General features: G+C 34.4%; 1 protein-coding gene and 1 pseudogene across 2 annotated transcripts in view; one reads left to right on the top strand and one right to left on the bottom strand.

Moving 5' to 3' along the window:
• The window catches only part of LOC133185471 (hepatic leukemia factor-like), a 144,304-nt gene that overhangs the window by 25,276 nt on the left and 91,914 nt on the right, over positions 1–27,114 (top strand). The window lies entirely within an intron of this gene.
• LOC133181075 (uncharacterized) lies at positions 583–8,772 on the bottom strand (annotated as a pseudogene).

Below are 27,114 nucleotides of genomic sequence, written 5' to 3'. Positions count from 1 at the left end.
TGATATAGTTTAAAATCTTTATTTGCCTTTTGAGAACTACACAGCTATACACATCATCAATGCTAATCAGTTATGTACAAATAATGCATACACAGTGAACATTTGCATAAGATAAAATGTTTAAACATATGAGTGGCCGATGGCCTTGAGCATGTTGTGGCCGATATGGCCTTGTGTGATTGGCTGATGGCCTAGTGTGATTGACCGATGGCCTTGTGAAGTTGGCCGATGGCCTTGTAACTAAAGTAGGCTGATGGCCTTGTGCATGTGTTTGCAGCCGATGGCCTTGTAAAAATCGAATGTACCATGTATGCTGAAAATGCAATTTCTTTGGGGTTGTATAACACATGACATAAATATTCATGTGTGAAATGCCCAAAATGAAGATATCACAAGACACTTGGTGTGTTTGAGATAGCTGAAAGTCCCCAAAAGAAATTGTTACCACCACCATCCTTAATCTGATAAACATCCTCTAAATACAACAAAATTGCTAAGTAAACAAATGTATATATAAACACAGAGTTTTGAAATATTCAATATTACTGTATAATAGACTAACAAAGAAATAATATGCCTAGTTGAAAACTTCATACAAGGAATTCTTCCACTAAATATCGGTTTAAGAATTTTTACAATAACAATCCAATGGAAATCTATTTAATCATATATTTCTCAGGTGAAAAGTCCTTATAGTGAATATGCTTATTGTTGAAAATTTAAGAGAACAAACATAAAAACAAAGCCATGAAACAATCCATATTAGTATCATAATTGTGAGGAAAACTATCATTACTTCAATAAAAATTCTTTAGTACACTGATTTATAATTTTGAAATGCACCTAGCATCCTAGATGAAAGTTATATGTTGATCATGTTACTGTTGACTATGTACAATAACTCAATGAATATAAAGGTTTTAACAAGAGGTAATATGATTCCAGTTCTATTTACATCAGTGTGCAATTATTTAGCGGGTTACATAACAGAGACTTGGAACAGAACTTAAAGTTACATACATATGGTTTATCACTGCAAATGAAAAATCACATCCTTAGGAATCACTGAAACATTTCATCACTTAATCACTATGAATCACTTGTTGCACATTGCCTGTTGTGCACTGGACAATGTGTCATCGTCTGTACGAATGTATCGGTTGTAGCAGTCGGACCTCCATCTTCCCAACGTTTTAATCATGTGATCCTCCACATTACCCGATGCCGCAGATGTTGCTGCCCCAATTCTGAAGGAATGTCCATTGTACTTTTCATCTCTGTATCCCAACAAGTTAAGTAGCTGTTTAAGTTTACTGATGAAGAAATTTCTAGTCAATGGAGTTCCACTTTCTTCAATGAAAAGTGCAGGAGATATTCTACCATTATTCCAGGTTTTGCGAATCTTGAGATGTTCCACCATGGAGTTGACAGGACATACATCATTACCAGATTTGAAGATCCTAATACTTATTCCTTGACAGAAAGGGTCTGTTTTTGAGCTAATTTTAGCTCCAAGGTGAATGCATTCATTGTGTCATCCATCATAATGTCTGGTAAAGATAACATGTTGTCCAGGTTACCATTCTGAATGGTGAATTCCCCACGTCGTAGGAAGGTGAAAAATGCTAATGAGGATGCAGACATTAGCATTGTGTCCACGAGTTTGCCAGACATCCCTCGTTTCAGAACGTAATGTAACTGACTTAGTATATTGTAAGTTATGGGTCTTCTTTTCTCTCTAGTATTGCTTTGTTTCTTTATCCCTCTTAATACGGTGTGCAGTCTGGGGCATGTTTCATTCATGGTGAACCAAGGGCAGTGAATGCCAGCTTTCACATAGAAGAATCTCACAGCTGCTAGGTATAACTTAATGGTATTGATGGACAGTTTTAAAGCTTTAAAACAGTGTGTCACAAAATAAATGAGTGTTTGTTCTGAATTGATGGTGGTCTAAAGTCATCTGCTCTTATCCCAATGGAAGGTAGAAAATTACAGAAACTCCTAAAACCTGTTATGTAAGCATTTCTTGTGTTTCCACTATTGGAAGAATCGCACAATTTATCTGCTTGATCCTCTAGTACAAAACAAGTTCTTGAAGTGATGGTACACACTGCTCAACGCGTTATCGGCTATTCGGTTGTTATCGGGCATTCGGTGGATAACAAATTTTGACAGGTTAGTAAATTGTTGCAAATAAACACTGTAAAAATAGAAACAGAGAATTTTGAATGTGCTTTTTGTGAACAAGAATGAATACAGATACAAAATAAAGCCCCAATATATCTTATTATAGTATTTGTAAGTCTTGAGAAGACTTTAAAAGTCAAATTTGTTATATTTTGCAAGTTTTTGGCCGATTGGCATTGCTGCATATAGCTCCTCTCTTCAAAATCCTCATATTTACCTCACATTAATTATTGTCCACAATATGACATCGTCAGAATCTCGCAAAGATGTAATTAAAGGGTAAAAATAGCCCTTTTTTAACTTTCAGGATGTTATCGGAAAAATCTAAAGAAACAAAGGAAATCTTCATTAAATCATAATATTTAAAGTGGCAAGAACACAATTCTAATTTCTGGATATCATTTTTCTCTTTTTAGAATATGTAACTTTAAGAAAAGGAGTGTTTTTTGATCAAGAAAGTTTTGGCATTTCTCATAATCACTTAAATGTGTATGATCTTGACTTGTTCGAAAATATCGTATTAGTTAATTCTCTGAATTATAAATCTCTGTTGTAACAAAAATACAAATGCCAAATTTGTTTACTGAGATTCTTACGTTGCATTATTCGCAATATAAAAGCATTGCAATTATTGCTGAATTCACAGTAATTTACTCTTAGTTTTCTGTGTGTTGCCTTCCAGTTACGCACTGTTCTTCGCTCTTGTCTCTGTTTTCCTTGCTTCGTTTTTATTCCTTGACTTTGCATTTTTGATCTCCCCTTAACCATTGTTATTCCTTTTGTTAGAACTAAGTACATACATGTATTAGTTTTGTATAAAGCAATTAAAGAATTTAAACTCAAGGGTGGTTAAATGAATTTTCCAAAAGGGTGTTAGACCAAATATGACCAAGAATTCCAACTTTTGAGAAAAAAATTGACTTAACTAGTTTACAAAAAGCGTTACTAACAGAAAGAAACTATTTTCAATGAAATAAAAATATAACTTATTCAAGTTCAAAGTCTATTGAAACAGTATACATTTGGAGCAGAGTAAACATGGAACACTAACAACATCAGATGTTGGTTCAGAGGCAAAGAAGGGATCATCCCCTGTCGACCGATCACACCCGCGGTGTGCTCTTTGCCTTATCGGCCAAATGAAAAATCCGTAGACAATTCAATGTGTAGGTAGAGCTCATATTCGGATTTAGGATGGGAGTGTCGGGGAGGTTCGGACCTCACCTGGAATTTACAGAGTTATTAATATTTACAGTGCAGGAAACTAATTTTGTTACAGCATCGATGCTGATTTGAATGCTTCCTTTGCTTGCTGATTTGAATGCTTCCTTTGCTTGTTGATTTAATGCTAGTAATCCTTATCCTGATGCTGTTTTATAATTAGGTCAATGCTACCAGAAGTAGCATCATGCTACCGGAAGTAGATAATGAATTTCAGCATTGCCGTTTAAAGCAATAAAAGTGCCTTTTACAATTATTTGATCATAATATCTCACTATGTATCAATAATGTGAATACTTTAACCAATATTCTTTCTTTCTTTTTTAATTTTTTACTGAATTAAAACTCATTGATTTTCTGATGTTAGTAGGATAATGCTGATTTTATGTAGGTCAATGCTGGTTTTATCCTTTGCTTGCTGATGCTGATCCTGGTAATGCTGTTTTTTAAATGCTGATCCTGATGCTAGCTCGATCCTGATGCTACTAATGCTTATGCTGATGCTGGTTTATGTAACAAAATTAGTTCCCTGCACTGTATAGTGAAGTAAATAAAAAAAACTTTGGCACATCCCCTTCCCCACTGAAAAAGCGGATCGCTGTTTGTAGAAAAGGTTAAAAAGGTGAAACATGAAGAACTGAAGTGAATCGACCAGCAACCCCCCCCCCCCCCCCCCCCCCCCTAAATAGGTATTTTTCACGTTTGGGAAATGAGTTCAACGTTTTTTTTTTAAGGTCAATTTTATTTATTTATTTATTTTTACTGAACCATGTTTTTGTACAAGGATAGTCTCCTTAATCTACTACATACCCAATTATAACAAGAAAGAAATATTTCTTTGCGGTATATTTGCACCTCATTCGATTTCCTCTATTTCAAACCTTAAAATGGTTAGACACAAACAATGCTATCGCTCTGCATTGGACAAAACAAACTTTTAGCTCATTGGGGCACTTGAAGTGATGATGTTTTTTTTTTTTTCAAAAATGACATAATAGATCGTAAGACCTGACTAACTAAAGAAACTAAAGATTTGTTATATACATGTACATTTACGTCTGAAACCGCCTAAAGCCACTAGTGCCTATCTTTAATGGAAAACAGAAAAATGATTGAGCAGATAAGTGGTTCTATTATAAAATCATAATTATAATTATATGCATGTGTATCACAAAAACTAACAATGGACAGCTAGAAAATTTTCAAAAATTTCTTAAAAAACATCACGTTTGAAATTTTCAAAGACTGACAGATTATAATGGACTTTTTTCCAATCTTTTTCTAAAGCTGAAGAAAACTTTTTAACCCGAGTTTCCGATAACGTGCACTCGTAAAAACCGAATTATCCGGCAACATCAACCTTGTTGACGATAACGTTTTCACCTAACGAGACATTTTAAATGCCTGTTAACTAACCCTTAATTTGGATTTTTGATCTTAGTCTGCTTATCTACAGGTATATGATTGTCCATAGAATATATAAACTATTTTGTTTAATACAAAAAACTGAAATTGACTTCTAGAGAAGCTAAAATGTGATGACATATTCCAAAATTTTTATAAAATATCATTTGAAAGAGCTGTAGATCTTTTGAAAGAGAGTGATTTGGTTTGTGCTTTTTGCTGCTGAAAGTATAATCATATATCTGCCAAAGATCACAAACTTTGTTTGCTGGAGTACGCAGTTATCGTTGAATTAAGAAATTTAAAATCACCTACGCTTTCTAAACATCGCTTTTCTTGCACCGAATGCCCGATAACAACCGAATAGCCGATAACGCGTTGAGCAGTGTGTTGTATGTTCACTGGGTCTTTTGATGCTGCTGGAGCTGCTTCTCTGAATCGGGCCATCTGGAAATGAGAAAGAGAATCAGCTATCACATTTTCTTTACCTGGGACATGAAAGTTTTCACATGCTGATTTCCAAGTTAATTTTCTCATAAGCTTCAATATGATAGAAGATTTAGAACGACGTTTTCTAATTATCTGAACAGTAGCCAGATTGTCACACAAAAATTTAATCCGTTTTCCCGATCATTCATGTCCGCATCGAACCACAGCTACTACTATGGGGTATAGTTCTAACAGCGCCATAGAAAGAGGATCCCTTCCCAGGTTGTGAATTTCTTCTGTCCATTTTCCTTAAAACCCCTGTCCGGCATAATACCCACCAAAGCCATGGTTTGATGAAGCATCAGTATATAAAGAAATGTCATACGTGTATGTGACATTTTCCTCCAAGAAAAAAGACTTTCCGTTCCAACCTTTTAAGAATTTTTCCAACATGTCTAAGTCTTTTCTGCACTCACTCGTCAAGTACACATGATAGTGAAGTTCGCACACGGAGTGGGCTAGGGTAAGTAGGTAAGAAATGAATGATCTACCAGCGGGGATTACACGTGCTGCAAAATTAAAATGGCCTAAGACACTTAGAAGCTCCCGTTTTGTGCATGATCTTTTTGATCGAAGGTTATTAATGAAAGTTAATATTCTTTCAACTTTCTCCAAGGGAATACGACTTTCCATAATTTTAGAATCAAGTATAATTCCTAGGTATTCAATCACTCTGTCTGGACCTACTGTTTTCTTCTCTGAAATAGGGATTCCGAGCTTTTTGAATACCATGGTCAAAACTGCCATACTCCTCAGTCCACCTTCACCAGGGAGGTCAAATGTGATGAAATCGTCTAGTAAATGGAGGATATTTTTTGCATTGTAGTTATATTCTAATATCCAACAGATGGCTTTGGAAAGCATGTCAAAAATTTTGGGACTACTCCTACAACCAAATACTAGTCTCTTGTAGAAGAAGTATTTGTTCTTCCATTTAATTCCGTAATAGGGTTGAACTTCTTGCGAGATAGGAATTAATTTAAAGGCGTCCACTATATCAGTTTTGCAGATGAGTGACTTCCTACCTAGTCTTTAAAATGCTAATGGCATCATCGATGCGCACATATTGCAAAGAATATTCGTCTTTATCAATAAGATCATTAATACTCTTTTCAGATGATTGATTGTGAGGCGAAGATAAATCAACAATTAGTCTATGTTTCTTTTAGTATTTCCCTTGAGAAATTCCAATGGGGCTAATTCTGTAAATGGTATATGGTGGTATGTCATATGGACCATCTAAGTAACCTTTCTTCATTTCATATTCTAATAATTTGTCTACAATTTCAGGTTGTTTTCTAGCTGACAGCAAATTTTTGCACTCTAATGTAGAGTTAGGTAACACTGTTATTCCAGTGTTAAATCCCTTCTCTAGTCCTGTTATTAATGAATCAACAAACATCCTGTCGGGGTGTCTAGTAAGTTCTTTTTCAAGTAAATAAGTATTTATCGGGGTGATTATTGCTGTTTCGCATTGCCTGTCCCCATTCTCTTCATAAATTAGTCATTGTTTCTCCGATTGAGTGTGATCTTTGGATTTGTTTTTCACTTTTGTGCAATTGGATGCAGAGTGGTTGTTTAGTTTGCATTAATATGTGGAGGAGATTGCAAGAATTCCTGTGGCATCCATTTGATCCATTGAAGTTGTTACATATTTCTTTCCCTTTGTATGAAATTCTTGGTCTTCCTTGAACATAGTGTTGTACCGATAATCAGAAAACATCGATTGTTGACGAAAAAATGCTACCGATTCCAATGATCAATAATAATTTTTCATAATTGATCATCGGAATCATACTTCTAATACAATACATTCCGGAATTATCCATTTCTGGTTTAAAATTTATTTCTTCTTAATGAAAGAAATGGCGTCTGCATCTGATACTAGCCAACTAGCACAGAGCAGAGGTGTTTAAGAACTGAAAGGTGCATATATAGGGCCTAAAAAAATTATGTTTGTTTCCTGTAACCCGACTGACCCATTCAATTTACCCGAGTGGATTTTTTTTCTGCCAAATCTGTGTTTGCTCTTAATTTGATCAATCAGCTGATTCTTTTTATTCAAAAAATATTAATTGTATCTTTTATTTGAGATATAGTGTATGCAATTTAGTCCACATTTACCTTTTCAATATATAAAGAGTAATCAATCCCCCCCCAACTTTTTGAAGTTCGTTTTCTGCCGCTAGGCAGCCATGTTGGGTGTCCACTGTAAATATAACACCTGGATAATTCAGTCCCTGGATGTTTGACCCCATTATTCATAAGCAAAAAAAAAAAAAAAAAAAAAATCCCGAGCTACCGACCCTTGATTTTTTGGGAATGTTACAGGAAACAAAGAAATTTAATTTTTTTAGGCCTAGAAAGTGTAAAAGAAGCGAAACAACAAAGAAAATAATATATTATATATTTCATATATTCATGTTAAAGAAATAATATGAAATAATTGTAATGTCTGCTTTTTGTATACAAAAATATGAAATCTGATTATAAATGGTAAAATCGCATGGGAAGCAGAAATTTATTCCAACTGATGATCAATTATAAAAATTAACCGATGTCCCATCACTACTTGAACATCCACATTACTAGGTGTTTGTTTCATCTTGCCATTTGGATTTACAGAAGATATGAGCCCCATCTTTGATTTCGGGCAGAAATGTGAGGAATGTGTCAAGCTACTACAGAACGCATCATATCATAGTTTGACCTGAAAATATGGTTGTAAACAATTTAGTGTCTCTAACTGACCAGTCGATGTTAATGTTTCTCTGTAGCAAGAGTGCACTTGCTAGGGCTGAGAACGCCTTATGGTATTCGTAGAAGGCAGATCCTCTTGTAGTGGATGCCATTTCTACTATGTCATGTTCATAGGCATCGTCTTGAAGGATAAACCTCACAAATGATGTTTTTGTACTTCGTAAAGGCTATTATAAATTCATTAAGAGTTAGATTTCTTAACAACCTAGCATCATGATTTTGTTTCAGTAAGATGTATATACCTTCACTGTCGGTCACCCTTTGTTCCTCTACCTCACATGGCATGATAAGTAAGGCTAGGTTTATATCTTTACCTTGGATTATGTTGCTTCGTAGTGTTGGTGATACTGTTTCCACATATGGCAAAGAGTCCAAGGAAACTCGGGTAGGTATATTCTGCAAGGGGTTCCATTCAAGGGACTGAGGATTCAAGTAATTCCTAGTCTCAGTTGAACTACCTGGCTGGTTGGATCCCGGATGATTCTTCTTAAGGACATCCAGTTCGTTTGCCATCTTTGTCACTGAGTCTCTTATTCCTCGTATAGCTTCAGACAGTTCATCTTGCCTAGATGTCAACATCCGCCCAGCCTCGTTCTCGGTTATCTGATCTGAAGATGCCGGAAATGTATCTTCTGCACCATCTTGATTGTTAGCTCCGAGATCAATGTCGGTTACACTACTTGTCGAAGTTGTTTTCCTTTGACAAAACATTGTCCTGATATATTTGCACTAACTGCGACTTTTTGAGCAATTGTGGCAGCACGATTCCTTTCTATTTCAGTTTGTTCAAAATTTCCGATGCTGTCCAATTTTCAGGTTCACTTGTGTTCCAACGTGAAAGTTCACTATCTGTCGGTCTTGATGAGGTTTCGGCACGTTTTCTTTTCCTTCCAGACATTGTCACTTACAAATAAATAGATCTATACAAACAATCAATAATCACATAGGTCACGGATTATGAGACTATTCGCCCGTGTCCATATAAACAAACACACGTGGAACTACACGTGGTGTATCTGCTATTTAGATATTACAATCCACAACAGAGAATATAAATAACACCGGCAAAGTTTCACGTAAGTCTTATAAATAAAATCCGTAGGAATTTACTTGAGATTTGCAGGAACTGTGCTAGAGAGACAAAGCAAAACTTGAGGAGTAATTTGATTGGCTATTACGATCACATGACATTGGTTAACCATGTGCTAAGTAATTTGATATCTATTATATAAACTATATTTAATTACATTAAAATAATCTGTCGTCTGTAAATTTTTCACATTTTCGTCTTTTTCTCAAGAACCATTGTGCCAATTTGAACCAAACTTGCCACAAAGCATCCTTGGATGAATGGAATTTAAGTGTATTCACAGGAAATGCCATGCCCTCTTTCAAGGGGAGATAATTAAGAATGTGTGAAAATTTGGGAGCATCTTTTAAAAATCTTTTCAAAAACCACTGGGCCAAAAAAGTTGAAAAATATGTGAAACCTTCATTAATAAGTGAAGAATCAATTTTGTTTCAATCATGACCCCCGCAGGTATGGTAGTCAAAGTTTTACATAGGAATAGATGGTTAAAAAATCCTCTCAAAAAGAGCAAAGCCATGATTAGTCATATTGATATGGAAGCATCCTCAGGTAGTGTAGATTAAAAGTTTGTTTAAATCATGATCCCTGGTGGTACGGTGGTCAAAGTTTTACAAAGGAATATATGATTTGAATATCTTCTGAAGAACAGCAAAGCCATCTTTGTCATATTGATATGGAACAATCCTCAAGTAGTATAGATGAAATATGGAGATAATGAACAGCATTCAAGCTCAGAAGTCCATCAAAACAATAAAAATCAGGAGCAGAGCAAACACAGACCTCTAAAACATCAGAGGTGGGATCAGGTGCCATGGAGGAGTGAGCTACCCCTGCTGACCGTGTTCTCCTTGTCATGATAGGAAAATAATGGAAAAACTGTAGACAATTTAGTGTGTAAATAATGGCCTAACAATTAATATGAAAATGTCTATCAGCATTTGACTTAATGATAGATTGTATTTGCTGACAAGGTCATTGTATTGACCATAGAACTTGCAAAATGATGACTTTAAATGAGACTGTTGATATTCTTGTTTCATCAACTTGTTTGTCATTAACTTACCTCGTCTTAGAAACCCTGTATGTAGGTGACAAAGGTATATTGCTACATAAGTAAGGGAAGTTGACAATTGAAAAGTTGAAGTCATCATGTTTATCATAAAGCTTTGTTGTTAGGTTACCATAAACATCTTTTTTCTAGTAAAATATCCAAATATGAAACAGATGTGTCAGACTCTGTGGTATCTTCTATTTCAAGCTCACTGGAATATATCGTCTCGACATATGAATGGAAGTAACTATTGTTAATTGATATGTGGTTGATATATCTAGATGTCAAGTTGAAGACCACAGCAAGTGTTTTTTTCTTCTCATGTATAAGATTTTGAATAAATTTTGCTTAAAGAGGTATGTTCCTGAGCTTTTCAGTAGAGTTTTGTCTTGAGCTCTATTTAAAAAAATCTGCCTAATGTTTTAGTTCTTATAATAAATTTTGGTTTCTAATGCAAATTAATCTATATTCGGTTAAAACCCCATGATTAAATTCCATACCAAAAGCATTAAGTGAGGAACTATATTTTGTGGCGGAAGGGTTTTTTTTAAGAAGAAAACGATCAATTTTTCTCTTTTGAAGTATTTACAGTATTGTTAAGTTTGGATTCCTATTTTTCCATGCAGCCTGCACACAGAGTTTACTGTGTGCAATGAACTGTTTTATACTGGTCCTAAATTACATATTAAATATACTATCATGAATTCTATCATCATATTTGACAAATATAGCAAATATATTGTGAAAGTCCAGGAAAACAATAGCCTCAATTTAAGCTTTATTAGTAATATCTGAAAATTAACATTACAGACCCCCACTTTTAATTTTCTTTCATTCTGCTTAAATTCAGTAAAATGACATTACTTTCAAATGATTTTATTGTGTGTGAAATTTTTCATTCCAGAAAAATGACATTTTTTGAGTGCAGAAAGGTCAAATAATTGACCATGTGAAGTATTTGGAAACTTTTTGATGTCACAAATTTAAATTTGTCTGTTCAAGATAAATTGAGACTGTGTTTGTTCGGATAATTTATTTGAATAAAAAATATTTGAGGAAAAACATTAAAAAATTTGATTTATATGTGTGACATAATTACAGTGCAAAAAGAACATATTAAATCTTCGTAGCACCAAAAGAAGTGTTAACCCCCATTTTGTATTTTGATTTTTAGCTCTTCTGAGCCAAAGGCTCAAAGAACTAATGCTATGGCCATTTGTGCCGTATGCGTAAACTTTTTAGCTCACCTGAGCCGAAGGCTCAAGTGAGCTTTTCTGATCAAAATTTGTCCGTTGTCTGTCGTTGTCATTGTTGGCATTGTTGTCTTTAACTTTTCACAATTTCATTTTCTTCTCCATAACTACTGGGCCAATTTCAACCAAACTTGCCACAGAGTATCCTTGGATGAAGGGGATTCAAGTTTCTTCAAATGAAGGGCTACTCCCTCTTGCAAGAGGAGATAATTACAAAATAGTTAAAAATTAATTGCATCTTTTAAAAATCTTCTTCTCGAGAACCAATGGGCCAGGAAAGATGAAACTCAGGTGGAATCATTGTCAGATAGTGTAAATTCGAGTTTGTTCAAATCATGACCCCCGGGGGTAGGGTGGGGCCACAATGGATGATCAAAGTCTTACATAGGAATATATAGGAAAAATCTTCTTCTCAAGAACAGCAAAGCCATGATTGCTCATATTTATATGGAAACATCCTTAGTGTAGATTCAATTTTGTTCAAATCATGAACCCCCCCCCATTTATGGGGTAGGTGGGGAACACATGCATTTTAGCTTTTCAGTACTGAACTGACTTTTGCTTTTTTTCCTAGCCACATTGCTCAGGTAAGCAATTTGGCCCATGGGCCTCTTGTTAGAATATGGGCCATAACTTAAGAACCCCTTGGTCTATTATTGTCAAATTTGTCACAGGGTATCCTTGGCCCAAGGGCTCCCATTTATACTAAAACTAGGGTTGTGGCCCTTAAGCAAGGGGAGATGATTAGGTAAATAAAACCAAAAGTACTGGTTGCTAAAAAAATCTTCTCAAGAACCACTGGGCAGATTATCACCAAACTTACACAGAAGGATGAAGATATGTTGTAGATTTAAATTTGCATGGGAAATTGCCCTGGGGCAAAGGGCGTGGCCTCAAGGTTACTTCAGGGTGGGGCCACAATGGGCAATCAAAGTCTTACATAGGAATACATAGGAAAAATCTTCTTAAGAACAGCAAAGCCAATATTGGTCATATTTATATGGAAACATCGTCAGGTAGTGTAGATTCAAGTTTGTTCAAATCATGACCCCCGGGGGTAGGGTGGGGTCACAAGGGGCAATCAAAGTTTTACATAGGAATACATAGGAAAAATCTCTAAAAAACTTCTTAAGAACAGCAAAACCATGGTTGGTCATATTTATGTGGAATTATCCTCAGGTAGTGTAGATTCAAGTTTGTTCAAATCATGACCCCCAGGGTTAGGGTGGGGCCACAATGGGTGATCAAATTTTTACATAGGAATACGTAGGAAAAATCTTTAAAAATCTTCTTCTCAAGAACAGCAAAGCCATGATTAGTCATATTTCAATGGAAGCATCATCAGGTAATGTAGATTCAAATTTGTACAAGTGATGACCCCCACAGGAGAACTGAGGGGCCATAACAGGGGATCATAGTTATACAAAGGAATATACAAAGGATATATCATTCAAAATTTTCTTCTTAAGAACAGCAAAGCCATTATATGTCATATTAATTCAAAAGCATCCCTATGAAGTATAGATTCAAGTTAGTTCAAATTAACCCCCCTCCCGAACCAGTTTTTTATTTAAAACTTTTCAAGACAGAGTGCTCAGGTGAGCGATGTGGCCCCTGGTCCTCTTCAGGGCTTGAAATAATTGATGGCCAGCTGGTCTGGGGCCAGTGAATTTTCAATCTGGGCAAGTACATTGCAGAGGGCATGTACCCTTTTGGTCAGCATTTTCTTTATGCATAATAAAATTCATTCACGGAGGGGCTAGTTAACTTGACACGGTTGTGTGTCCCAATTTCTACCATTTCTTGTTTTGTTAAGTTGTACTTCTAAGTATGAAATATAAAAAAATATTACTATTATGAATATGTTTTTTGGGCCAGTCTTTTTAAAATCTACTGGCCCAGTGGGACAGTGAAAGTACTAAGCTGACCAGTAAAAATTTAAGGTAATAGCCCTAGTGACCAATAAACAAAAATAATTATTTCTAGCCCAGCTCTTGTTAAATTTTGTGGCCATTCTTTTTCATAGAGCTGGCCGCAGTGTGCGAAATTAATGGTAGAAGTATAGACAAAATCTACAGAATATGCGTCCGGTCTATAGCGAGGTCAGTACCTCAAGACCGATTTGTCTATAGAGTAAACGCGGCCGTTTTACTCAATACAACTTTTCATGCGAGTTCTAATGAAAAATCACCACGAATTTCCCCAAATTAATGCTTTAAAATTCTCAGCCAATGAAAACTTAAGCATCAAGCTTTATTGTTCATAAATCTCCTTTATCTGATCCATTTTGCAGTACTACATGATTTATTTATTCCTAAAAACAATCGTCAATTTTTCCTAATCCAAATTTCCTCAATTCCTCTATGGTAAATACGTCTGAATATCCCATTGAATTATTTCCTGACTCTGTAAACTGGAGAATGGGTGTTGGTTAGATTAAAATCACATATAAAAAAATATAATTAAGGACATTTAAAATTCTACTATGAAAAAAAATCAATGTTCACTCTATAATCTGAAGGCATGCATATTTGCAAAAGGGGATAGAGAGATAGACCTAGATAATTTATATTAAATTCAGTGAAATTTATATATTTTCATTATTATTGATTAACTAGTACATAAAAATCCATTTCATTTTGAGAAATATGCTCAAAATTTTTCAACCAAAAAAAAAAAAAAAAAAAACAAAAAAACAAAAAAAAAAAAATCCTAAGAGCCTGGCACTTTTTTCCTTAAACAGTACCTGCATCTTACAGTAAACACATCTTTTTTTTTTTTTTTTTTTTTTTTTTAAGAAATTTTAATTTTAATGTTCCCTGCATCTGAAAAATTCAACATGTTCAAAGTGTATAAAATAGTGTTAAATCTAGACCCTAAAAAGGGCATGGTAATCCAAAAGTCAAAAGGGCACTTTATGCCATGACAAGTTTTCATGGGGGCACTCTTTAACATGCCTTTGAAATTATAAACTTTTACTTTATGTACTTTAATTATTGTTATACTAAACTCTTTATTTACATTGTATACAAGTAATTAAAAGGTCATGAAATTTATAAATCTGTTTTCAATTATTCATTTTTAAAAAAGAAAAACAACATAATACAATTCACACACTGACATGACAATTAAAATATTATATATATTTAATTTTTTACACAGGGAATTAGATATTAGGTTATTTTAAAAACCATTATAGTTGTGAATCTAGCTGTTGCATGCACCAAGAATTATTAGTTGGAGGCATCCCAGGATTTTTTCCTGTTTGGAATACATGTAGTGTTATTGGTGTATGACAAGCAAAAAACAAAAATAATTTTTTTCCAAAAGGGGGGGGGGGGATACTTAGAAAATAATTGTTATAGGCAGTTTCTTTATTTGGAAAATAATCTATCAATATTATCAAGTGAAAATTTTGATCTAAACAAAAAAAATAAAACTTTAATGAAATAATCAAATCTTGAAAATCTTGATAAATACTTCGAATTGACCTTCAGGGTGTCAACTCTAAAGAACAAAACATCATTTAAAGAAATTCCTTCATACTTTATTGTTTCCAAGCCCATTTCTCATATAATATTCAGTTTTGGTGCAATTCAAGTTGAGTTTATTCAGATTAAATGAGCAGACTGTTTTACACTTTTCATCATCAACTATGTTTTTTTTCCCTCTTTTCAGTTTAAAAAAAAAATGATTCTGTCTTAATTTATTCAATTCACAAGTTCATCTATCTTAGACATTGGGCTAATTCTTGCTTATTCAATGAAATCAAATGATGTTTTTCTCATGTTGTCTCCTATACCCTAACAGCCTGAGGCATGTTACCTGGCCAGGTGGCTGTGTGCGTTGAAGCGAGAAGTAATATCCTGCCGTGAATTCACACCTTTGAGTACACATTAAATAAAAAAAGGGCTAATCAGCATGCACTGAATAAACAGAGCAGCTAGTCAATCTCCACTGTTGGGCATATTATTTATATTTGGCAAGTAGCAAAAGGGCATGGCACTGGAAAAAAGGGCATGGCGCTGAGGAAAAACGAGCATGGCACCGCGCCATGCTAGTTTGCTTTAGATTTAACACAATAAAAAACCTAGAATCATTGCTTAATAGTAATGGTTATAAATGTCCATGTGTCTAATGTCAATGCATAAAATATTGCAGTATAGGGAAAAAGGAATAAGCCATTGACAAAATATACAATAAAACAAAAATATACATGGAACTATATCATTATTATTTTTTTTTGGTCTACAGATGATTTGTCAGGTCTATAGAATTTGAAATTGTTGTAGACCAATTGTCTATAGCTTAGAAAAGTTAGTTTCGCACACTGGCTGGGTGTTGGGACTAAAAAATTGTATTGCGATATATTGCGATATTAAATTTTGTATTACAATATATCACAATATTATATTTACTTTCATTTTTACCTTTTTCTTTATTTTTTTTCAATAAAGACATAACAAAAATTATAGTTTTTTTTCATTCAAATTCAATCACTGATTTAGTGGAATGTAAATAAACTGAAAAATTAATGCAAAAAGTATGAGAAACTTAAAGCTACTCTTATGAATAGATTGTTTTGAACACAAAATTGACAAATTAAAAAAAAAATTTTTTTAGACACTAGTCTTGGTATAAGCATCAAGATTACTGCAGATTTTTTTTTCAGGAAGATTGTCCACATGACAAGGCTTTAAAGACCCAATTTTTTTACCGTACGGTTACCTGAGAAGAGGGAGTGGTCTTATTAGTACAGATGTTATTTACCTGGAGTGCCCTAATACTCAAGATGCCAAAAATTCATATACACATTGCATTATACAGGAAGTCTTTATGGTGATCATGGCCAACATTACACACGTTTCTTGTCTAATTCTGAGTGAAACAGTGATGAAACCAAATAATGCTTTTGCACGAACTTGATAATCTCAACATTTTCATCGAAAATTTTGATAAAAAAAATATCATGAATAAAGAAATATCCTTTTACTAAAAATTATATTAAAAAACTAGATTGTAAGCTACAAAGCAATCATATCAATGATTTTTTAATTGTCAGTAAAAAATAATTACAAGGTATATTGTACGTGTAAATATTGAAAAAAAGTTCCATTTCTCTTCAGTACATTAACAATCTAGAAATTATTGATTTCCCTGGCCGACACTGGTGCCCATGATGTTCATTTACGAATAAGGAATTTAGAGGAAATTCGAACTATGATTTTGACATTTCTTCCACTACGTGGTGAAGAATTATTGCCAATTTTTGTAATCTAAATTTCTTAAATAAAATAAATGCCATCCGAAGATAGTGCAATTTAAAAATAATCCCCAATTTATTGTACACGAAATACAATATTTACGTAACGTGTACTATTTGTGAGTTTTTTTTAAACATCTGCTTTTACAGATAAAACCTGTGATAATTTAAAAGGAATCTTCATAATTTTCAAACTTATTTCATGCCATCAGTGTCTAATTATCTTCTGTCAATTATTTTATTCCATTTTGTGTTGATTCATTTTATTGGGGGGGGGGGGGGGGGGGGTCGCTATATTGTTACTGAATTGAGTTTCTGTGGACCCAAGCGACAAATCAAGCGGGGCACAGAAAAGAGGTTGTCGCGTAGTCAGGTAATTGTTATCGAAACATCCAATATCAGAACATCAGGTAGCACCGGTAGCTGGCCTGTTAATCAGATCAGTAGCTATTGTTTTATTTATGATTGACAGGCGGTATATTATTGATCTTGAACCAGGTAGATTTTGGGGGCATTAACACAAAATTGGGTGTTTAAGGCGACCATAATTTGATTTTTAGTTTTACGGATTTTTTTTCAAGAAATGTCAAGTCGGAGGACGAAAAAAAAAAAAAGAAGACAAAATTCACAGTTTATTATTTATTGATACATAATTTTGTGAAGTTGCACGGCATTTTATATAACTGTCATGGTATGCGACTTTTTTTGTGACACTACGTATTTCCCTGACACAGTCTGTTGTTTTGCATTTGTTGAATTTGTTAATCAGGGATTTATCAGCCTATTTTTGGAAATACCATTTTTGGGGAATTGGGAAAAAATTAAAATGTTGCTTAAATCATATACTCAGGTGTATTTCATTTAACATTTCAGCATGAACTCTAATTTGGGCAACCAAACAGACAATTAAATATGATCCAACTTCATCATGCAAGATCAATTATGAACAATAGACTAATAAATTAAAATTGACTTCAATGACTGAGTATAAAGTATTTATACAACTCACAGGTACTTGGGTCTTGGTTTATAAATATGTATGTACCTTATTGATATGTACTTTTTTTACATATCAATAAGGTACATACATATTTATAAACCAAGACCCAAGTACCTGTGATACAACTTAGGTAGTAACGTGTATGTATGAGATTCCAATTTAAGTATAGAATCTGTTTCTGGGGATTATAAACCTCCTGCAAAAATTATACCAAGTACACATTTTCTATAAGTCCTCTTTTAATACATGTATGTATTAATGCATTGAAAATGTATTTTTTTTATCTGAAATAATACCTACAGTGCTTACTATTCATTCGTAGATCAATTGAATAGGTGGAAATAACTTAATACGTCTATATAATTACACAATATCACCATGTTCAGAAAAACTGAGGAAATTCGGATTAAAAGTTGGCGATGTTTTTACAGTGTTTTTAAACGTGTTATGACTGTAGCTTTGCTAAATGAGTTAAATAGAGGAAAATTACAGACAATCTGACAATTTTACTTTGTGTTTTCCAAGATAATTAATTTTAAAAGCATTGTTCACCTATTGGGAAAAAACACTGCCAAATTGGAAAAAAATTAACTCATTTTCAATTGGGAATGGGGACGAATTTCGGCCCCAGAGAAGGTACTGATAAATCCCTGAACTGTTTGAAAGTGTAGGTTGGTTTTTGAAAACAATGAAACCAATCCAACGATGTCCACCATTCTCCACATGTGTTTGATTTGGTATTATAAAACATGGGTTTGACACGAGTGTCTTGAAAAATTCCGAATTTTTTTTTTTTTTCAAAATGCAAATTTTTAGAGTCAGCGGATCTGTAAAACTAAAAATCAAATTATGGTCACCTAAACAAGCCCTCTGGCTACTGACAATGTCACCTGCAGTTGAAAAAAATCTTTCTGATGCTACTGAAGTTTCAGGGATACACAGAATTTTTCTTGCCAAAGAACCCACTAAAGGGCATTTTCCTTGTGTATTTTCCACCATTGTAAGGGGTCACTGTTAAATGGTGCAGGAGGCAGACTTTTATATGTTTCAATATTTTCTGTTGCTTTTTCAAAACAGGTTTCTCTGTGGCTGGGGTGTAAGACACAAAATACACATCAGAAAATAATGATGCTAAGTCTTCTTGCTTAATTTTCCTTTTCTGAGGACTGTTATTATTACTGTCAATGTCAACAGCTACTTCTGTAATGCTTGAGGTAGAATCATCATGCAGTTCTTTGGGTTGGGTCCAAATTTGGTAATGATGGTAATGGTGGATCTGAAGTTTCCTCAGGTTCTTGTTTAATTTTCATTTGCCCAAGTTCAGCAAGTTTGTTAATTACATTTGAATGAACTTCTTCTTTCAAGTGTCATCTTCTAGGAAAGGCAGTGATTTAAATCTGGGATCAATGAAGCTTGCCAGAGTAAGAATATATCTCTGGTGATCATATCTGTGCTGTAGATCCTGAACAATTGTGTTCTTCATCTGTTTAATCCCAGTACTTTCATCATCTCTTGTTTGCATCTTGTGAAGAAGAGTGTGCTGTATAGGCATTATGACAGATATGGTAGGCATGCTCTCAGTGCAGAGAGATTTTGTCACAGTTTTTAATGGCTTTAAGCATTCCATGACTTCCTCAGCAAAAGGTAGGTCTTCATCTGTAAATGAATTTATATCTTTGTCTCTAAATCTAGACTCTTCTTTCAGCCTCAGAACTGTTGTAACAGCACACTGCATTTCAAGAAAACGACAAACCATATCATATGCGGAGTTCCACCTTGTGGGTACATCTATCAATAATTTGTGTGCAGGCAATTGTAGAATTCCAGCTTGTTCTCTCAGCTTTGCAGTTGCAACAGAGCTACGATGGAAGAAGGCAACAATCTTTCTCATTCTAGCAAGAATATGGGATACTTGCTTCACCTTAAGAGACTTCTGCACTGCAGGGTTAAGTGTATGGGCATAACATTTTATGTGATATTCCGCTTGAAACAAAATGCCAGCCTTTTCCATATTGCTAGCATTGTCTGTTACTGTTGGAGGTCTTGGATTAGAAGGAAGGCCCCAGTCTTCAACTGCCTGTTCAAAATTTCAGCAATGTTTTCACCTACAATAATAATTCGTAAACAAAATTAATCATACCTCTCAGTTTAAGTATGCTTTGAAAAAATATTTTAATTTCTTGTTTATTAATTTTCGTTTCCTTTTACTTTTTTTTAATATTAGATTTTTACCTGTGTGATTTTCTGATAAAACTCTTGTTCGAATCACAAAATTTTGTAAGTCCAGTCGGTGTCCATAAATATGGCAGTTATTGTGTTATAAATGAGTCTGTACTCCTGGACGTCCATCCATCAGTTGTTAGTGCCACCTAAACAATTAAATAAAATAAAATACATCACTAACACAGTAACAAATGTTGTGCATAACAGTACTTTCTCCCTTTTCTCAGAGGAAAAAATGAGTAAGACATTGATAATATTCCTTATCATAATTGAGGAAAAAATGAGTAAGACATTGATAATATTCCTTATCATAATTGAGTTTTTAGCCCACCTCAACGAAGTTTGGGGAGCTTATGTAATACCCTTGGCATCAGGGTTGGCGTCCTAGGTTTAAGTTTTAGGAGCAGTTTTCTTTTCAAGAACTTCTATGCCCTATATTTATCAGAGATGCATGGAGGATGCTTCTAGTGTGTTTCATTGTACCAGTCAAGGTTTCAAATGCTGCAATTTCAGCTAAAGAATGACCAGGTTAATGTTTTTGGAGCAGGTTAAAGTTTTTTGAAGCGGGTTAAAGTTTTTGGAGCAGGTCTCATTTCCAAGTAATTATAGGCCCTATATTGACCAAACTTGCATGGATGATGCATCTAAGGATGCACACTACTGAACTTGCTTCGGATGCTGGATCTGACCTACATTTTCCGGATGAGTGACCAGGTTAAAGTTTTTGGAGCAGATCTCATTTCCAAGTAACTATAAGCCCTATGTTGACCAAACTTGCATGGATGATGCATCTAAGGATGCACACTACTGAACTTGCTTCAATTGCTGGATCTGACCTACATTTTTCGGATGAGTGACCAGGTTAAAGTTTTTGGAGCAGGTCTCATTTCCAAGTAACTATAAGCCCTATGTTGACCAAACTTGCATGGATGATGCATCTAAGGATGCACACTACTGAACTTGCTTCAGATGCTGGATCTGACCTACATTTTCCGGATGAGTGACCAGGTTAAAGTTTTTAGAGCAGATTTCATTTCCAAGTAACTATAAGCCCTGTGTTGACCAAACTTGCATGGATGATGCATCTAAGGGTGCACACTACTGGACTTGCTTGGGATGCTGGATCTGACCTATATTTTCTGGATGAGTGACCAGGTTAAAATTTTTTGGAGTAGATCTCATTTCCAAGTAACTATAAGCCCTATATTGACCAAACTTGCATGGATGATATGCCTAAGGATGCACACTACTGGACTTATAACGACTTTACTTATACACTTTAATTAAATATTTCAGGTATTAAGTGGCTTAGAATCATCAAACTTTGTCAGTTGATGCATCTTGGGTCCTTGGAGTACGACGCATGAAGAGTAGGTCACCATGACCTACTTTTGAAATTTTATGGCTGTATTTAATATTTTCAGGTACTATTTGGCTTGGAATCATCAAAATTTGTCAGTTGATTGGGTCCTTGGAGTATGTCCACTGAAAAGTAGGTCACCATGACCTACTTTTCAATTTATACAAGTATAATTAAATATTTCGGGTACTAATTGGCTTAGAATCATCAAACTTTGTCAGTTGATGCATCTTAGGTCTTCAGAGTAAGTCAACTGAAAAGTAGGTCACTGTGACCTACTTTTAAAAATTTATGGCTTTAATTAAATATTTCAGCTACTAATTAGCTGAGAATCATCAATCTTTGTCAGTTGATGCATCTTGGGTCCTTGGAGTACGACACATGAAAAGTAGGTCACTTTGACCTACTTTTGAAATTTTGTGGTGTAATTAATAGTTTCAGGTACTATTTGGCTTAGAATCATGAAAATTTGTCAGTTAATATATCTTGAGTCCTTGGAGTAGGTCTACTGAAAAGTAGGTCACTGTGACCTACTTTTCAATTTATATGACTATAATTAAATATTTCGGTTACTAATTGGCTTAGAATCATCAAATTTTGTCAGTTGATGCATCTTGGGTCCTCAAAGTATGTCATCTGAAAAGTAGGTCACTGTGACCTACTTTTTGAAATCTTATGGCTATAATTTTAAAAGTATTTTAGGTATTAATTGGCTTAGAATCATCAAACTTAGTTGATGCATCTTGGGTTCTCAGAAAATGACAAGTGATAAGCAGGTCACCATGACCTACTCTCAGGTACTAATTGGCTTAGAATCATCTTGGGTTCTCAAAGTGTTTCATCTAAAATGTAGGTCATGATGACCTACCTTTGGAATTTCAAGGCTTTATCTAAATATACAGGATACTTAGAGGCTTCAAATAGAAGTGATAGGTTATACAGTTTATCAGAAGAGCAATTCAAGACCCTTGGGCCTCTTGTTTTTATGCCCCCGGATCGAAAGATCCCGGGGGTATATTGTTTTTGTCCTGTCTGTCTGTTTGTCTGTTTATCTGTTTGTTTGTCTGTTTGTCTGTCTGTCTGTTGTCAACTTTAACCTTGCCCATAACTTTTGATTGGTTGGAGCTATGACTTTCATATTTCACATGTGTATTCTTTGTGACAAGACCTTTCTTTGGGTACCATCATATTTGACCTTTTGACCTTGACCTTGGAGTTTGACCCACTTTTGCAAAATTTTATGAGACTTTAACCTTGGCCATAACTTCTGAACAGTTGGAGCATGGGGTTTCAAACTTCACATGTGTATTCTTTGTGACAAGGCCTTCTTTTGGATACCAACAACTTTGACATTTTGACCTTGACCTTGGACTTTGACCTACTTTTGAAAAACTTTAACCTTGGCCATAACTTTTGAACAGTTGGTGCTTAGGGTTTCAAACTTCACATGTGTATTCCTTGTGACAAGGCCTTCCTCTGGATATCAACCACTTTGACCCTTTTGACCTTGACTTAGGAGTTTGACCTACTTTTGAAAAACTTTAACCTTGGCCATAACTTTTGAATGGTTGGAGCTAGGGCTTTCATACTTCACATATGTAATCCTTGTGACAAGACCTTCCTTTGGATACCAACCACTTTGACCCTTTGACCTTGACCTAGGAGTTTGACCTACTTTTGAAAAACTTTAACCTTGGCCATAACTTTTGAACAGTTGGTGCTTAGGGTTTCAAACTTCACATGTGTATTCCTTGTGACAAGGCCTTCCTCTGGATATCAACCACTTTGACCCTTTTGACCTTGACTTAGGAGTTTGACCTACTTTTGAAAAACTTTAACCTTGGCCATAACTTTTGAATGGTTGGAGCTAGGGCTTTCATACTTCACATATGTAATCCTTGTGACAAGACCTTCCTTTGGATACCAACCACTTTGACCCTTTGACCTTGACCTAGGAGTTTGACCTACTTTTGAAAAACTTTAACCTTGGCCATAACTTTTGAATGGTTGGAGCTAGGGCTTTCATACTTCACATATATAATCCTTGTGACAAGATTTTCCTTTGGATACCAATCACTTTGACCTTGACCTTGACGTTTGACTTTTATTTTAAAAACTTAAACCTTCACCATAACTTTTGAACAGTTGTATCTAGGTCTTTCAAATTTCACAGGTGTTTTCCTCGAGACAAGATCTTTCTTTGGGTATCAACATTTTTTATCTTTTGGCCTGGATTTTGACTTGCATTTGAGAAACTTTAACCTTCGACATAAGCTGCCATACGGGGGCATCAGTGTTTCACAAACACATCTTGTTTTGCAATGAAATTGAATCATAATAGAAAAAATTTCTATTATGAAATTTAATTTAATTCATCTTATGTTAAATAATAATTAATGATTTTAATTCAGGTGATCTCCAGATACCATCCAATATATTTATAACAACATAACAATTGGAATTACACACACATATCCTAACTGGGAGGTGTTACATGTATGAAGACGCCACCAATAATGAGAGCTGAAACGATTGTGTGTTTCATAGTTTCAATTATTTAACAAAAATGATGTAAAAATATGTAGGATAAAATTATTGTTTTGTTTATTCATTGGTAAATGAAATAATTCAAATGATATTTATAATAGTAATATCCCAGATATCATTAAAAATTCAACAAAATTTAAACTTGTTCAAAATGATTTGATTTTTTTTTTGAAATGTATCAATCTTTTGATTTTGTATATTGTTTTAAACATTTAAAAAAAAATATTTTTTTTCAAAATGTTTTAGCATTGTTTTGTTAAAAGATCTTCTTTCTTGAAGTGTTATGATGTTTCTGAAACATTGTCACTGAATGTTTTTACAAATGTTGCGAGAACATTTTTCTTAATACTTTTCTTTAAAAAAAGTTAAATTAATAATAACAAGAGGCCCATGGGCCACATCGCTCACCTGAGCACACTGGCTAGGAGAAAGCAGAAATCAGTATTCAGTATATTGAAAAGTTTTAAAGGGGGGGGGGGGCGGGCAAACTTAAATTTACACTACCTCAGGATGCTTCTATATCGATATTTCTAATCATGGCTTTGCTGTTCTTAAACAGAAGAATTTTAAAGATTTTTTTCCTGTGTATTCCTATGTAAACTCCGATTGGTCAACACTACCTGTGGATGCTCCTATGATAATATGACTAATCATACATGTAGCTTTGCTGTTGTTGAGTAGCAGATTTTTTCAAGATGATTCATATATATTCTTATGCAAAACTGAGACCCTCTGTTATGCCCCAACCTCTTGGGGGTCATGATTTGAACAAACTTGATTCTACAGTACCTAAGGTTGCTTCTGTATATATATGACTAATGTGGCTTAGTTGTTCTTGAGAAGATTTCAAAGATATTTCCTATGTAACGTGTATGATCAGGTTCTTACAAGGGATATATAGGTTTTCCTTTTAGTCTGTCTGAGTTAATGATTGGAATGATTATTGAGACAGCTATGTCTGAGGGTACTTAGATTTCCTCTTTCATCCAGAGATGGGGACTGGGTGAGGTACTACTTGCACTGTGTTTCTCCCCTAGGTTCCCATTGATAGATAAGAACTAGGGATGTCAACGAATATTCAAACATTCTAATGTTCATTCAATGAGTTAATATTCGAATATGAATTTAAGATTCAAATATTCGATGTTTTTCAGATTTCACAAAAAAGAGATAATAAATTTTAATTAGAACAATGCTGGAATCATCCCCGTTTTATTTACTAGCGATCCTCTTATTTCTTTCTCTACTTTTTTATATTATAGATCTTCTAAATTATTTCATTTTGAGTACGGTATAAAAGAAATAAACAAGTATTATTAATGTATAATACAAAAAGTACTTTCGGTAGTTTTATATGATTGGATCTAGAATTGAGGGCATTGAAATGAAACCCTTCTTGAATGTCTAAGAGACAAGTGAAGAGTGTACTTATAAAAATAAATTTTATTGATCATTGAATTACATCTTTCATAGAATCAGTCTGTAATATTGTAAAGGACTCAATTTCAGAATAATGCATCAATTACTTGATTATCTGGGGTTGTTTATATTCCTAAATTGTAAAATCATTATCGGGAAAATAATGACCTAGGGAAATTGTCTATGGAAGTGTTTGTTTATGTTTTCAAAATATTGTACCAAAGATTATATTACCGGTATATCTCTTATTAAACAGATAATTGTAATTTATTCGGTGTTTTTAAATCTGAAGAGTAAAGATCATCTTGCCCCTGGTTAGATGACTGGTTTGTCAGTTTGAGCTTGTACATACAAAGGCGTCGGAAGCAAATTGAAAGGGGGAGGGGCTAACCAACAACTAAAAAAAAAAATGTTTGGAGGGCTAAGCCCCAGTTTCCAATACCTATATTATGTCTATCTTTCCAAAACAAAGTAGTGTGTGTGTGTGTGTAAAGCCCCCCCCCCCCCCCCCCCGACGCCTATGATAGATATCATTTGTTAGAATTATATTTCGGTTGTATATACTTAAATGAATTATTTATTTTAAACACTGACAATATCAAATGTAGAATTCCTTATTGTATACCTACAAAAGTCTACATTCAGTTTTACTTCCAAATACTGACACAAAAGCCTGCCATTAGTGTAAGATGATGTACATTTAAAATAATCAGATTTTATTAATTTTATTGAATATTTGAATATATTTGAATATTTTCATTGAATATTCGAATATGAATTATTGACATCCCTAAATAAGAACCTGTTGTCTCAATCTTCTTCAGATATACTACACCCAGTGCTTAAGTACTTAACAAAGATTACATTGAAGTCTATGGAGCAATTTTTTAAAAATAAAAATTCAAATAATATCAATAAATACTGAAGTGAAAAAATGCACTAAAACACATTAGAAATAGAACAACAATTGAAAATGATTTTTTTTTACCAGGTAAGATTTTTAAAATTAGAATTAAAATTTAAGATTTTTAAATAATTTATTAATGAAAAACAGAGGGAGATAACTCTTACCAAAATTCAATGTCATAAATAAGGACATCCCACCCTTACATGCTCATAGTAATAAATGGGAATTATGTCTAAATATACTGAGTAGTCAACACCTACACATCTGTTATGTATTCAATTTCATTGAATCTTTTGCTATTAGGATGGAATACCTTAACTTCTTTATCTTTTGCTATTAGGATGGAATACCTTAACTTCTTTATTGCTGACCGTTCATGGTAGCTCAGTCGGTAGAGCGCTTGTTCCATGATCAGGAGGTTGTGAGTTCGAATCTCGGCCGCGACTGACCTAAGTCCATAAAAAATGGGTAGCAACTGTTCCTTCGCCATGCCCTTGGCACTTTAAAGTGAAACTTCGGATGAGACCTTAAAAACTGAGGTCCTGTGTCACGGTAGGCGTTGGCATGATAAAGATCCCTCACTGCTCAATGGCCCTGAGTGCCGAGTAAAGGTCAAAATTTGAAGCCCTTCACTGGTATATTGTGACGTCTCTATATGAGTGAAAAATTCTCAAATGGGACGTAAATCAACATCCAATCAGTCTTTATTGCTGATTCAACACCCAACTTCTTCAGCAACCTTCTGAATGCCAGAGCTTTGCCTCATATACCCTTAGGCTAGTCCATTCCAAGGATTGTCAGGTCATTCCACTATTTGAAGTCTTCAATTCGTTTTACTCCAATGCCCCTTAACCATTACACCTATATCATATGAAAACCTTGACCCCCTGTTGTGGCCCTGCCCCACCTCCAGGGGTCATGGTTGGACAAAATAGAATCT

The sequence above is a fragment of the Saccostrea echinata genome, unplaced genomic scaffold (genome assembly GCF_033153115.1).
Source record: "Saccostrea echinata isolate AGI-Se365-2 ecotype Australia unplaced genomic scaffold, CSIRO_AGI_Sech_v1 ptg000001l, whole genome shotgun sequence".
NCBI lineage: Eukaryota > Metazoa > Mollusca > Bivalvia > Ostreida > Ostreidae > Saccostrea > Saccostrea echinata.
The sequence above is the reverse complement of the archived record's forward strand: the minus strand, read 5'-3'. Positions and strand labels throughout refer to the sequence as shown.